A 15,422-nucleotide genomic window follows, 5' to 3' on the forward strand; every position below is an offset into this window, starting at 1 on the left:
GACTCCGTAAGGACCATGGGGAATAGCGGCTCCGCAGGAGTCTGGGCACAAAAGTAAAGCTTTAGAACTACCTGGTGTGCACTGGCTCCTCCCCCTATGACCCTCCTCCAAGCCTCAGTTAGATTTTTGTGCCCGAACGAGGTTTTTTAGGTTCAGTGAGACCTGCTGGCAACAGGCTCACTGCATCGAGGGACTAAGGGGAGAAGAAGCGAACTCACCTGCGTGCAGAGTGGATTGGGCTTCTTAGGCTACTGGACATTAGCTCCAGAGGGACCGATCACAGGCCCAGCCATGGATAGGTCCCAGAGCCGCGCCGCCGGCCCCCTTACAGAGCCAGAAGACAGAAGAGGTCCGGAAAATCGGCGGCAGAAGACGTCCTGTCTTCAACAAGGTAGCGCACAGCACTGCAGCTGTGCGCCATTGCTCTCAGCACACTTCACACTCCGGTCACTGAGGGTGCCGGGCGCTGGGGGGGGGGCGCCCTGAGACGCAATAAAAACACCTTGGATGGCAAAAAAAATGCATCACATATAGCTCCGGGGCTATATGGATGAATTTAACCCCTGCCAGAATACGCAGAAAAACGGGAGATAAGGCCGCCGAGAAGGGGGCGGAGCCTATCTCCTCAGCACACTGGCGCCATTTTCCCTCACAGCTCCGTTGGAGGGAAGCTCCCTGGCTCTCCCCTGCAGTCACTACACTACAGAAAGGGTTAAAAAAGAGAGGGGGGCACTAATTACGCGCAGTATTAAAAATACAGCAGCTATAAGGGGAAAAACACTTATATAAGGTTATCCCTGTATATATATAGCGCTCTGGTGTGTGCTGGCAAACTCTCCCTCTGTCTCCCCAAAGGGCTAGTGGGGTCCTGTCCTCTATCAGAGCATTCCCTGTGTGTGTGCTGTGTGTCGGTACGTTTGTGTCGACATGTATGAGGAGAAAAATGATGTGGAGACGGAGCAGATTGCCTGTAATAGTGATGTCACCCCCTAGGGGGTCGACACCTGAGTGGATGAACTGTTGGAAGGAATTACGTGACAGTGTCAGCTCTGTATAAAAGACAGTGGTTGACATGAGACAGCCGGCTACTCAGCTTGTGCCTGTCCAGACGTCTCATAGGCCGTCAGGGGCTCTAAAGCGCCCGTTACCTCAGATGGCAGATATAGACGCCGACACGGATACTGACTCCAGTGTCGACGGTGAAGAGACAAATGTGACTTCCAGTAGGGCCACACGTTACATGATTGAGGCAATGAAAAATGTTTTACACATTTCTGATAATACGAGTACCACCAAAAAGGGGTATTATGTTCGGTGAGGAAAAACTACCTGTAGTTTTCCTGAATCTGAGAAATTAAATGAGGTGTGTGATGATGCGTGGGTTTCCCCCGATAACAACTGATAATTGCTAAAATGTTATTGGCATTATATCCTTTCCCGCCAGAGGTTAGGGTGCGTTGGGAAACACCCCCTAGGGTGGATAAAGCGCTCACACGCTTGTAAGAACAAGGGCTCTACCCTCTCCTGAGATGGCCGCCCTTAAGGATCCTGCTGATAGAAAACAGGAGGGTATCCTAAAATGTATTTACACACATACTGGTGTTATACTGCGACCAGCAATCGCCTCAGCCTGGATGTGCAGTGCTGGGTTGGCGTGGTCGGATTCCCTGACTGAAAATATTGATACCCTAGATAGGGACAGTATATTATTGCCTATAGAGCATTTAAAAGATGCATTTCTATATATGCGTGATGCACAGCGGAATATTTGCCGACTGGCATCAAGTCTAAGTGCGTTGTCCATTTCTGCCAGTAGAGGGTTATGGACACGACAGTGGTCAGGTGATGCGGATTCCAAACGGCATTTGGAAGTATTGCCTTATTAAGGGAGTTATTTGGGGTCGGTCTTTCAGACCTGGTGGCCACGGCAACAGCTGGGAAATCCACGTTTGTACCCCAGGTCGCCTCTCAACATAAGAAGACGCCGTATTATCAGACGCAGTCTTTTCGTGGGCAAGCGGGCAAAAGGTTCCTCATTTCTGCCCCGTGACAGAGGGAGAGGAAAAAGGCTGCAGAAATCAGCCAGTTCCCAGGAACAGAAGCCCTCTCCCGCCGCTGCCAAGCCCTCAGTATGACGCTGGGGCTTTACAAGCAGAATCAGGCACGGTGGGGGCCCGTCTCAATGAATTTCAGCGCGCAGTGGGCTCACTCGCAAGTAGACCCCTGAATCCTTCAGGTGATATCTCAGGGGTACAAATTGGAATTCGAGACGTCTCCCCCTCGCCGTTTCCTAAAGTCGGCTTTACCGATGTCTCCTTCTGACAGGGAGGCAGTTTTGGAAGCCATTCACAAGCTGTATTCCCAGCAGGTGATAATCAAGGTACCCCTCCTGCAACAGGGAACGGGGTATTATTCCACACTGTTGTGGTACCGAAGCCGGACGGCTCGGTGAGACCGATTCTAAATCTAAAATCTTGAACACTTACATACGGAGGTTCAAATTCAAGATTGAGTCACTCAGAGCAGTGATTGCGAACCTGGAAGAAGGGGACTACATGATGTCTCGGGACATCAAGGATGCTTACCTTCATGTCCCAATTTACCCTTCTCACCAAGGGTACCTCAGGTTTATGGTACAGAACTGTCACTATCAGTTTCAGACGCTGCCGTATGGATGGTCCACGGCACCCCGGGTCTTTACCAAGGTAATGGCCGAAATGATGATACTCCTTCGAAGGAAGGGAATTTTAGTTATCCCTTACTTGGACGATTCCCTGATAAGGGTAAGATCCAGGGAACAGTTGGAGGTCGGTGTAGCACTATCTCAGGTAGTGTTGCGGCAGCGCGATGGGATTCTCAATATTCCAAAATCGCAGCTGATTCCGACGACTCGTCTTCTGTTCCTAGGGATGATCCTGGACACAGTCCAGAAAAAGGTGTTTCTCCCGTAGGAGAAAGTCAGGGAGTTATCCGAGCTAGTCGGGAACCTTCTATAACCGAGCCAAGTCTCAGTACATCAGTGAAATGGTTCTGGGAAAAATGGTGGCTTCCTACGAAGCAATCTCATTCGGCAGATTCCACGCAAGAACTTTCCAGTGGGACCTGCTGGACAAATGGTCCGGGTCGCATCTTCAGATGCATCAGCGGATAACCCTGTCACCAAGCACAAGGGTGTCTCTCCTGTGGTGGTTGCAGAGTGCTCATCTTCTAGAGGGCCGCACATTCAGGACTGGGTCCTGGTGACCACGGACATAAATATCCTGAAGCTAAGGGCCATTTACAATGCTCTAAGCTCAGCAAGACCTCTGCTTCAAGGTCACCCGGAGTTGATCCATTGGGACAACATCACGGCAGTCACCCACGTAAACAGACAGGGTGACACAAGAAGCAGGAGGGCAATGGCAGAAGCTGCAAGGATTCTTCGCTGGGCGGAAAATCATGTGATAGCACTGTCAGCAGTATTCATTCCGGGAGTGGACAACTGGGAAGCAGACTTCCTCAGCAGACACGACCTCCACCCGGGAGAGTGGGGACTTCACCCAGAAGTCTTCCACATGTTTATAAAACTCGACAAGTATTGCGCCAGGTCAAGGGACCCTCAGGCAATAGCTGTAGACGCTCTGGTAACACAGTGGGTGTACCAGTCAGTGTATGTGTTCCCTCCTCTGCCTCTCATACCCAAGGTACTGAGAATTATAAGATGGAGAGGAGTAAGCACTATATTCGTGGCTCCGGATTGGCCAAGAAGGACTTGGTAACCGGAACTTCAAGAGATGCTCACGGAGGATCCGTGGCCTCTACCTCTAAGAAGGGACCTGCTCCAGCAAGGACCCTGTCTGTTCCAAGACTTACCGCGGCTGCGTTTGACGGCATGGCGGTTGAACGCCGGATCCTGAAGGAGAAAGGCATTCCGGATGAAGTCATTCCTATCCTGATCAAAGCCAGGAAAGATATAACCGCAAAACATTATCACCGCATTTGGTGAAAATATGTTGCGTGGTGCGAGGCCAGTAAGGCCCCGACGGAGGAATTTTCAACTAGGTCGATTCCTACATTTCCTGCAAACAGGAGTGTCTATGGGCCTGAAATGGGGGTCCATTAAGGTTCAAATTTCAGCCCTGTCAATTTTCTTCGAAAAAGAACTAGCTTCAGTCCCTGAAGTTCAGACGTTTGTGAAAGGGGTACTGTATATACAGCCTCCTTTTGTGCCTCCAGTGGCACCTTGGGATCTAAATGTAGTTTTTGGGTTCCAAAAGTCACATTGGTTTGAACCACTTAAATATGTGGAGTTAAAATATCTCACATGGAAAGTGGTCATGCTGTTGGCCCTGGCCTGGGCCAGGTGCGTGTCAGAATTGGCGGCTTTATCCTGTAAAAGCCCTCATCTGATTTTCCATTCGGACAGGGCGGAATTGAGGACTCGTCCTCAGTTTCTCCCTAAGGTGGTTTTCAGCGTTTCACCTGAATCAACCTATTGTGGTGCCTGCGGCTACTAGGGACTTGGAGGACTCCAAGTTGCTAGACGTTGTCAGAGCCCTGGAAATATAGGTTTCCAGGACGGCTGGAGTCAGAAAATCTGACTCGTTGTTTATTCTGTATGCACCCAACAAGCTGGGTGCTCCTGCTTCTAAGCAGACTATTGCTCGTTGGATTTGTAGTACAATTCAGCTTGCACATTCTGTGGCAGGCCTGCCACAGCCAAAATCTGTAAAAGCCCATTCCACAAGGAAGGTGGGCTCATCTTGGGCGGCTGCCCGAGGGGTCTCGGCTTTACAACTTTGCCGAGCAGCTACTTGGTCAGGAGCAAATACGTTTGTAAAATTCTACAAATTTGATACCCTGGCTGAGGAGGACCTGGAGTTCTCTCATTTGGTGCTGCAGAGTCATCCGCACTCTCCCGCCCGTTTGGGAGCTTTGGTATAATCCCCATGGTCCTTACGGAGTCCCCAGCATCCACTAGGACGTCAGAGAAAATAAGAATTTACTTACCGATAATTCTATTTCTCGTAGTCCGTAGTGGATGCTGGGCGCCCATCCCAAGTGCGGATTGTCTGCAATACTGGTACATAGTTATTGTTACCAAAAAATCGGGTTATTGCTGTAGTGAGCCATCTTTTCTAGAGGCTCCTCTGTTATCATGCTGTTAACTGGGTTTAGATCACAAGTTACATGGTGTGATTGGTGTGGCTGGTATGAGTCTTACCCGGGATTCAAAATCCTTCCTTATTGTGTACGCTCGTCCGGGCACAGTATCCTAACTGAGGCTTTGAGGAGGGTCATAGGGGGAGGAGCCAGTGCACACCAGGTAGTTCTAAAGCTTTACTTTTGTGCCCAGTCTCCTGCGGAGCCGCTATTCCCCATGGTCCTTACGGAGTCCCCAGCATCCACTACGGACTACGAGAAATAGAATTATCGGTAAGTAAATTCTTATTTTTTGTTCCGATATATGATGAAGTACTCATTGTTTGATCATGTCCTTATAGTACTATTGTATGACTGTCTACTTATTGGGGATGCGCTGTCTTCATTAAGATTGTACAGCACTTCCACAAGTGCGGACAAATGGGGACATGTAGCACCGAGAAAAATGCGCAGAAAAAGTGTGAGCGTAAAAGTCAACTCACTCCAGTACCTGCTTCTTTACACCTTTCACCTTTTGTTTTTCTTTATTACAATCCACGGGGAAGATTTAATGAGTCTTCTAGTTCCATCGGGACCTTGCAAGCTAATATAACTTCTTATCCAGGAGGAAAACGTCACTTGTTTTTACTCACACCACATAGAGGTGCAAGATAAAACGAGCTATGTTTTCCTACTGTAATAATCTCCTGTGTGCATAATTTCACATTGCGTTCACCTTAAACTAAATTGAATCCTCCCATGAATGTTTTAGCAGAAATGCATTTTAAATGTAGCATCTTATATAGAGTGCCTTGTCCTTCAACAGAAAGAGACCTACAGCTCTGATAACTTCTCTCTTAAATTGATCATTTGGCGTCTACTGGTAGACCATATTTCTACTACAGTCTCCATTTTATTGTCAACTATGTTATCTTCACCTTAATTTATCCCTAAAGTATACTGACCTACTTTTCCTACTTTGCTTTCTGGAGATGGGGAGTCGCAGAAGAATTAGTACAGGAGGGCAGGGTATGATGATCATGATGCAGTTTGCATCATGAAATGTGTGCAGCAATTATAAAGCCACACTTTAGGAGAGATTCAGCAGCTATCATTAAAGGACAAGTACATAAGTACATTTTAATTTTTAGAGTTGAACCATGAAGGTTAAGTACATTGTACAGTACTAACCTGACACTCCACTGCAGCCCTGCCAAAAACTAATATTATTTCATTATATATGATATTATCATTATAGCCCAGAGGCGGGCTGGCCCGGGGGGTAGGGTGCCATGTGCACCACGGGCCATGCTATTGCCTAGGGTCACGGGCCGGGCGCCACCTTCCACTACACAAGCGGTGGCCAACCCGCGGCTCTCGAGCCACATGTGGCTCTTTCTATCTCCGCATGCAGCTCGTGAGCTCCCGTGACGCCTCCCGCTGCCCTAGTCTGCAGTGCCCGGCGCCGGCCCGTGAGCCAATCAAAGCTTGCGGGCCGGCAACCAATCAGGAGTCTTAGCTGCCGGTCCGCGAACTCTGGCTCACGGACTGGCGCTTAATTAGAGAGAATCAACGCCACCGGAGAGTGGAGACTGAGGGGCAGGAGAGCCGCACGCCCGCTCTCCTCCCCTCACAAGTAGCAGACTGAGCAGAGCAGCAGAGCGGCGGTGAGCATCACTTGGGGGGGCGCAGTGTGGGGACATGTGTATCTTACACTGGGGGCATATCTGGCACTGGGGGGACGCATATCTGGCACTGGCGGGACATGTGTTTCTGGCACGGGGGGGACGTGTATCTGGCACTGGGGGCATATCTGGCACTGGCGGGACATGTGTTTCTGGCACGGGGGGGGACGTGTATCTGGCACTGGGGGCATATCTGGCACTGGCGGGACATGTGTTTCTGGCACGGGGGGACGTGTATCTGGCATTGGGGGCATATCTGGCACTGGGGAGACGTGTAGCTGGCACTGGGGGCATATCTGGCACTGGGGGGACATGTGTATCTGGCACTGGGGGAACGTGTAGCTGGCAGTGGGGGCATATTTGGCACTGGGGTACATGTGTATCTGGCACTGGGGAGACGTGTAGCTAGCACTGGGGGCATATCTGGCACTGGGGGCGTATCTGGCACTGGAGGGACATGTGTATCTGGCACTGTGGGCATATCTGGCACTGGGGGTATATCTGGCACTGGGGGCATATCTGGCACTATGGGGACATATATGTATCTGGCACTGTGGAGGAATATATGTATCTGGCACTTTGGAGAAATATATGTATCTGGCACTGTGGGGTCATATATGTATCTGGCACTGTGGGGTCATATATGTATCTGGCATTGTGGGGGCATATATGTATTTGGCACTGTGGAGGCACCCATTTTTTGGTGTTTTTATATGTGGCACTGGACGTGGGCTTTATTTGTATGTGGCACTGTACAACATGACTAAAAATGGGTTTATGACACAAGGTCATACTCCTACAAACATCAAACCGAAAGGTGTGCGCATAAAAATGGGGTGTGGCTTTGTGACATTTTTCCTCGCACGCCTTCGGCTCTTACCCTTGACTACAGATCTTCTCTGGCTCTTTGGCACTGACTGGTTGGCCACCCTTGCACTACACAGCTCTGCTGAATCCGCGGCCGCACTGACAAATTTATAATAAAGTATCTTTGGGATAATTTACACCAGGCCTAATTTTTCATTTATTAATAAATATTTTTTAAACAAAAAAAAAACAACAACTCCATTTAAGATGGCGCCATTACTTTATGGGCTAGTGCTATGGACTTGCCCCCCCCCAGGCTAAAAGTTACCAGCTAGGCCCTGTTATAGCCCTATGCCATTTTAGCTCCTCCCACATCACTGGCTCCACTTCTGTATGAATCAGTTGGTCTGCATTTCTGCAAACAGGTTTGCTGAGCTGTCAGTCACTGTCTGTCTAGTGAGAGAAGCACCAACCACCTGAGATATCACCTGCTGTATAGAGGTGAAAGAGTGACCACATTCAGTTATAGCATGTAGACCAGGGGCGTCTGGTGAGCTAAATGTCTCAGGAGGCACTGACTAGTACCAGAGCCAGATTTACACACAATATATGAGCCAAAGAGTACATGCAAGCATTATACATCAGGTGCAGCAGTTTATACTGTTGGAAATTTGGTGAATTTTGATCAGAGATGTGCGTAAAAGATAGGCTCACCTGTCATATACATTTTACTCCAGTTTTGACTATAAAAATGATTAGAAAAATACAAAGGAGATATTTCAAACATATTCTTTGTATTTTTTTATATAGTCAAAACTCTTATGACAGGAAAGGTTCTGCCTCACCCCACCGCACATCACTGATATAGACTCTAACTATTTAATCTATTACACTATTCAGTTCAGTAATACACAGAAGTTCCTATATTTTATTGTCAATTAATGGCTTTACTTTCCCTTTCCACATACAATATAATTCATTGTTTTTAAAACAGAACCATTATTCCTTTTCATTCCTTTCCCTACTGCTCTTCGTGCTATTGACCCGAAAATCCTGCCCTTCCTGTTGATTCTACAGCAGTGTAAAGCTGAGATGTCTGCAGGTAGATGTTCTGTGTTATGCTTTAACCACTTGCCTGGCATGGATGCGACCATGCCTGCAAGTGCTCTATCTGACCTGGTCGCACAGGATGCGACCAGTCAGATAGAGAGTGTTAGCAGCGGCAGGGAAGAGAAACTTCCCTCCGCTGCTGCTGTCAGAGGGACCGGAAGGTCCCTCTGCCTCCCTGCACTCTGCCCCTGTGTCTGCCGTGCTGCCGATCACTGCTGATCGGTCAGCACGGCAGGATTCCTCCCCCTCCAGCGGCTGCAGACAATGGCAGCCGCTGGGGAGAGTAAATAAACACTCCCAAGCCACCCACTGATCCCCCCTGCATACTTGCAGGCTGTCCCGGCTTTCAAAAGGAAAGCCGTGATAGTCGCTATGTTCCGATGGTCGCGATGTTACCGATCGATGTTTCGATGTTTGAAAAATATATTTTTTCCCCCTTCTTTTAACTAAAATCATTTGGGATAGGGTTAAAGTCATGTTCTTCACTTAATTCACTCATAAAAAAACCAGACAATTTCGGAGCGGTTTTCGGTGAAATAAATCGTCAGTTAAGTGGTTAATATAGTTGGTGGGTGGGAGATGAGCTCACAGGACTGCCACGGGACTGTACTAAGACTCTCCAGATGTCACCTCCTGGAGAGTCTTCTCTGATAGACTTAGCAGGGAGCATTGGATGCAAGTTCCATATAGCTACAGATTATTGTAGTGAAGACCACTTGATGATCATGTCCGGGACTGTCCTTCTGTTTAACCATCTATGTTATTAGATTATTATTTTTTCATTTTCTTGGAAAGCCACTGACATTAGGGATAGGAATTATATAAATTAACTTGCAGGACAACTTCCTAGCATTATATTGTACATTTGCTGCTGTGTGGTTAATCTGAAAATGATGTCTAGGCTAATCTAATCTTTTTTTCTACACATGCCGACCTCCTCCTGGGTATCTAATCCCAGATTAAACCTCGTCATTGTGTAATGAGAACAAGGATATTTGCAGGTTATGAAAAAATAATTTCTCATACGTCCTAGAGGATGCTTCAAGAACCATGGGGTATAGACGGGATCCGCAGGAGACATGGGCCCACTATAAGACTTTGAATGGGTGTGAACTGGCTCCTCCCTCTATGCCCCTCCTCCAGACTCCAGTTAGATTCTGTGCCCAGTGAGACTGGATGCACACTAAGGAGCTCTCCAGAGTTTCTCAGAAAAAAGACTTAGATAGGTTTGTTATTTTCAGGGAGACCTGCTGGCAACAGGCTCCCTGCATCGTGGGACTGAGGGTATAGAAGCAGACCCACTTCTGAGTTCAAAGGCTCTGCTTCTTAGGCTACTGGACACCATTAGCTCAAGAGGGTTCGATCACTTGGTGCGCCTAGCTGCTTGTTCCTGGAGCCACGCCGTCACCCCCCTCACAGAGCCAGAAGACAGAAGCCGGGTGAGTATAGGAAGATCAGAAGACTTCAGTGACGGCAGAAGACGGCGTTTGAGGTACCGCGCGGCGGTCGCGCTTGCTCGCCATGCTCCCACATATGAACAGCACTGCAGGGTGCAGGGGGGGCGCCATGGGCAGCATTGGACCCTCAAATAGCACTGGCAGAAGTAAAAACAGTGCCTAGGTACTAGTTACGGGACCCCTGCCAGTATAAATATGAAATTTAAGCGGGACTGAAGCGCGCATGTAGGGGGCGTGGCTTAGCCCTCACAGCTCTGACCAGCGCCATTTTCTCTTCACAGAAGCTGCAGAGACGCTGGCCCTGACCTCCACACTGCTGTACAAGTAACAGGGTGCAAAACGGGGGGGGGGGGCACAAGTGATTTGGTGCAATTGTTTATATATAAAGCGCTAACAGGTCGGGGCAGTCTTTTTACTTGCTTCAGTACCGGGAAAGGCGCTGGGTTGTGAGCTGGCAGAACTCCCTCTGTGTCTCTCTTACAGGCTTTGTTGTGGGTCTGTCTCCTATAGCCCCAGTGTGGTTGTGGGTGTCTGTACGTGTGTGTCGACATGTCTGAGGCTGAGTGCTCTTCCCAGGAGGAGGCTGGAGTGGGGACAGAAAATACTGTGAGAGTGACCGTGTCGGCACCGCTGACGGATGATTGGGTAAATATGTTGAGTGTTTTAAATGCAAATGTGACTCGGTTGACTAAGAGATTTGATAGATCTGAGTCTAAGAACCAGACATGGAGAAAATCCGTGGAGGATGCTTTGTCACAAACTCAGACCCCCTCGGGGTCACAGAAACGTGCATTTACCCAGATAGCTGATACAGATACCGACACGGACTCTGATTCCAGTGTCAACTTTAGTGATGACAGATTAAATCCAAAACTGGCTAAGAACATTCAGTACATGATTGTGGCAATAAAAGAAGTGTTGCATATAACAGAGGACCCTGCTGTCCCTGATACAAGGGTCTGTATGTATAAAGGAAAGAAACCTGAGGTAACGTTTCCTCCCTCTCATGAACTGAATGCGCTTTTTGAAAAGGCTTGGGAAAATCCTGACAAGAAGATACATGTTCCCAAAAGAATTCCAGTGGCATATCCGTTTCCATTTGGGGACAGGGAAAAGTGGGAGTCAACACCCACGGTAGACAAAGCTTTATCGCGTCTATCCAAAAAGGTGGCGCTTCCGTCTCCTGACACGGCAGCCCTAAAGGATCGTAAGCAGGAAAATACACTAAAATCCATTTATGTCACTACAGGGTCGCTACTCAGGCCTGCCGTTGCTTCGGCATGGGTGAGTAGCGCTATCCACTGAGATGGATTCCCTAGACAGGGATAGCGTGCTTTTGACTCTGGGTCATATCAGGGACGCTGCAGCATATTTAAAAGAAGCTGTAAGGGATATCGGCCTTTTGGGATCAAGGGCCAATGCCATGGTAGTCTCAGCAAGGAGAGCATTGTGGATTCATCAATGGAATGCTGACGCTGACTCTAAGAAGGCGATGGAGTCGTTACCGTTTAACGGTAGTGTCCTGTTTAGTGACGGCCTCACTGACCTGGTGTCTACAGCTACCGCGGGTAAGTCGTCATTTGTACCTTATGTTCCTGCACAACAGAAGAAAACGCCTCACTATCAGATGCAGCCCTTTCGGCCCAATAAATTAAAAAAAGGACGAGGGTCCTCCTTCCTTGCAGCGAGAGGAAGGGGAAGGGGAAAAAGGTCACAGGCTGTGGCAAGTTCCAAAGAGCAGAAGTCCTCTCCGGCTTCTACCAAATCCACCGCATGACGCGTCCGCACAGGTGGGGGCACGTCTCAGACTTTTCAGTCAGGTCTGGGTACACTCGGACCTGGATCCTTGGATAGTAGAAATAGTAACCCAAGGATACAGATTAGAGCTTCAAGACGTGCCCCCTCACCGATTTTTCAAATCGGCCTTGCCAGCTTCTCTTATAGAAAGGGAGGTAGTATGCGCTGCGATACTAAAGTTATGTCAAAATCAAGTAATTGTCAGGGTACCCCCGTCACAACAGGGGGAAGGCTTTTATTCGAGACTGTTCGTGGTCCCGAAGCCGGATGGCTCAGTCAGACCGATTCTGAACCTAAAATCCCTCAATTTCTTTCTAAAAAAATTCAAATTCAAGATGGAATCTCTCCGAGCAGTGATCTCCAGTCTGGAGGAGGGGGATTTTATGATGTCGGTCGACATAAAGGATGCCTACTTGATCCCGTACTTGGACGATCTCCTCATAAAGGCGAGATCCAAGGAACAATTGCTGAAAAATGTTGCCCTTTCACTGACGATTCTGCAACAACTGTTAGGTTCCTGGTGCTCAGAACAAGGGAGATGTTATAAAGAGAGTCCAGAGCACCAGGACGTAATTCTGGGAAAGGGAAACGGAATGGGAATAGCCCCTGGCACCCTACCTCCGTTGTTTTACCCGTGCTGTCAATTCACTCTTGCGAGACTATGGTTTCTTAGGCCCATGGTAGCCGCGTTTGAAGGGCGGATTAAGTCTGCCCAACTCCGATGCCCCCTCAGGTCTTAAGGAGAGACAAAGAGTGAACTGAGACAGGGTAATAACAAGGGGGCCCTCTAACTGAAACAACCAAAGCCAGGGGCTACTGACTAGCCTAAAACTAAATGTATGTGCGGCTTGCCGCCAAAGGAAAAGAACAACAAAGGAAATGCTGTCCACACGCCGACACAGTACTTTCGTGTATCGGCGGTGACAGCATAAGCAGAACCCTCTGCAAAACACCAGTGACAGATATAACCAAGGAATACAGCGGCCTAGGCCGACGGACGCGGCAGAGCCGCTACTCACGGAACCGGTACAAATACTGGCAAACGGACAGGAAACCCCAACGCTGCCGACACAGACTCTCAGAACTGGAGGACAGGCAGAATCCCAAACGACAGACCGGTGAACACCAAGAAGCCAGAAACTCGACCAGGCATAGGCAAAGCCACAGGACTTCTGGACAGGAACGCTTCACGGCAGGACACGGGATCAGACACAGGAATCGACACAGGGACTGACACAGGAATCGACACAGGAAGCAGCTAGACAGACACTGCTAGACAGGAGCTCAGGAACTGGCAGGAACAAGCTCAGAACTCAAGCAGACTGGAAACCAAGAAATATCACCAGCGTCTGTGAATTGCACTCAGCCAGCATATAACAGAGAGGCCTAATTAATAATGTCATGCAGCTTCCCTGTTGCATGACTCCAAACTGACAAGATGCAATTAGCAGCCAGATGAGGCTGAACACATGGGAACAAGCTACAATTACACAGACTCACCACCGGCAGCAAACAAGAGTATTCTTAAACAGAGCAACTGGAAATCCTGGCCTGCAAGACAACTTATAAACATAAAATAGGAATGAACCACTACCTGTGGTTCATAACAGTATCCTCTCCTTAAGGGTGAGATCCGAGCACCCCATGACACCCACGGGGAACATAAACAGAAATATAACATAAAATACATAACCAAAATGCAAAATGGAAATGAGCCACAGCCGTGGCTCATAACATTACCCCCCCCCCCTTGAGGAGGGGTCAAAGGACCCCAAAGTTCAGACTATCCAACACTAGGGATACAAAAAAAAAACCTGACACACTGGTCTAACAGACAAGAAAACAGAAACAAGCTGTAACAACAGCTTGTAACAGTGCCCTCCCCTTGACGGTGGCCACTGGACACAAGACAAGGAAAAAAAAAATTCTTTTTTTTTTTTTTTTAATATCAAGGCAAGAGTCAAAAATTATTTCTTTTTCTTCTTCTTCTTTTTACAAAGCTCTTTAGGTCTGACCAAGGTAATTCCCCAAACATTGTCTGAACTGATGGTACCACCCAGCAAGGCTGCGTTCAAATCAGAGATAGGTCTCTTACCCTTGGGAGCTGAACTTTCAGGCAAAGTACTACTATTAGAAGAAGACAGAAAAGCACATCCTGCAGTCAAAACAACAGGCTGAGACTCTTGTACCGAGTCTACAGTATACGGTGAACTCTCAGCAGATAAGATGAGTGACCTAGAGGAACCTGAACCAATTTCTTTGGAACCATATCTTTTAATAACTGCATCACTGAATGCTGGGGGATCCTGAAGAATGGGATCTTCAGCTTTCATTAGGCTGGTCGCCCACTCAAAAGGCTCTCCTCTAAAAGAATAAATCAAGATAGAGCACAAGGTTCTCTGAAGTGATGCCCAGAAATGGTCTAGACAACATAATGATGTAATAGTGTTTGTAAAGCGCCAGAAATTGGACTAAGTCCCCATCAAAGATTATAGATGTTGAGATATCAACAGAGTCAGGATCTGCTTCATTCCCATCTGACTGACTAGAGTACTTTGCTAGGACCTGGTCACTATTGACCTTACTCGAGGCTGAGACTTTCTGAACCCCACCTGGGGCAGTGACTTTCTGAACCCCACACGGGGCAGTGACTTTCTGAACCCCACCCGGGGCAGTGACTTTCTGAACCCCACCCGGGGCAGTGACTTTCTGAACCCCACCCGGGGCAGTGACTTTCTGAACCCCACCCGGGGCAGTGGCCTCCGGGAACCCCGCTGGGGCAGTGGCCTCCGGGAACCCCGCTGGGGCAGTGGCCTCCGGGAACCCCGCTGGGACAGTGGCCTCCGGGAACCCCACTGGGGTCAGCACCTCGGATTCTTTTACTGGGACCGAGCCGTCGGCCTTCCCCACTGGGACCGAGCCATCGGCCTCCCTCACTGGGACCGAGCCATCGGCTTCCCTCACTGGGTCGATAATTATCGAAACTTCTCCCGGGACTATGACTTCCGGGACTTTTGCTGAAGCTATAACCTTCAGAACCTCCACAAATGCTATGCCTCTTAAGTTGTTTCCTGGGGAAGCGACCTCTAGACCCTTCTTTGAGGCTGCGTCTCTCGAGACCCCACTTGGGGATATTACTTCAAAGATCCCTTCTGGGGTTTTGCTACTCAAGTTCCCTTCTAGAACTATGGTTTTAGATACCCTTTCTGGGGTTGCGCTTTTCAAGTCCCTACCTGGGGTAACAGCTTCTGAGACCCCTTCTGGTATGGAAACCTGAGCTATAATATTTGATGTCCCTCTATAAGCTAGAGCATCGGGTACCGCTCCAGCGCTCTGGGCATCGGGTACCGTTCCAGCACTCTGGGCATCGGGTACCGTTCCAGCACTCTGGGCATCGGGTACCGTTCCAGCACTCTGGGCATCGGGTACCGCTCCAGCACTCTGG

The 15,422-nt window shown here is 48.8% G+C and overlaps 1 protein-coding gene across 1 annotated transcript in view; it reads left to right on the top strand.

The window, feature by feature from the left end:
• ZNF365 (zinc finger protein 365) overlaps window positions 1–15,422 on the top strand; it is a 175,405-nt gene that overhangs the window by 91,131 nt on the left and 68,852 nt on the right. The window lies entirely within an intron of this gene.

The sequence above is a fragment of the Pseudophryne corroboree genome, chromosome 3 (assembly GCF_028390025.1).
Source record: "Pseudophryne corroboree isolate aPseCor3 chromosome 3, aPseCor3.hap2, whole genome shotgun sequence".
Classification (NCBI taxonomy): domain Eukaryota; kingdom Metazoa; phylum Chordata; class Amphibia; order Anura; family Myobatrachidae; genus Pseudophryne; species Pseudophryne corroboree.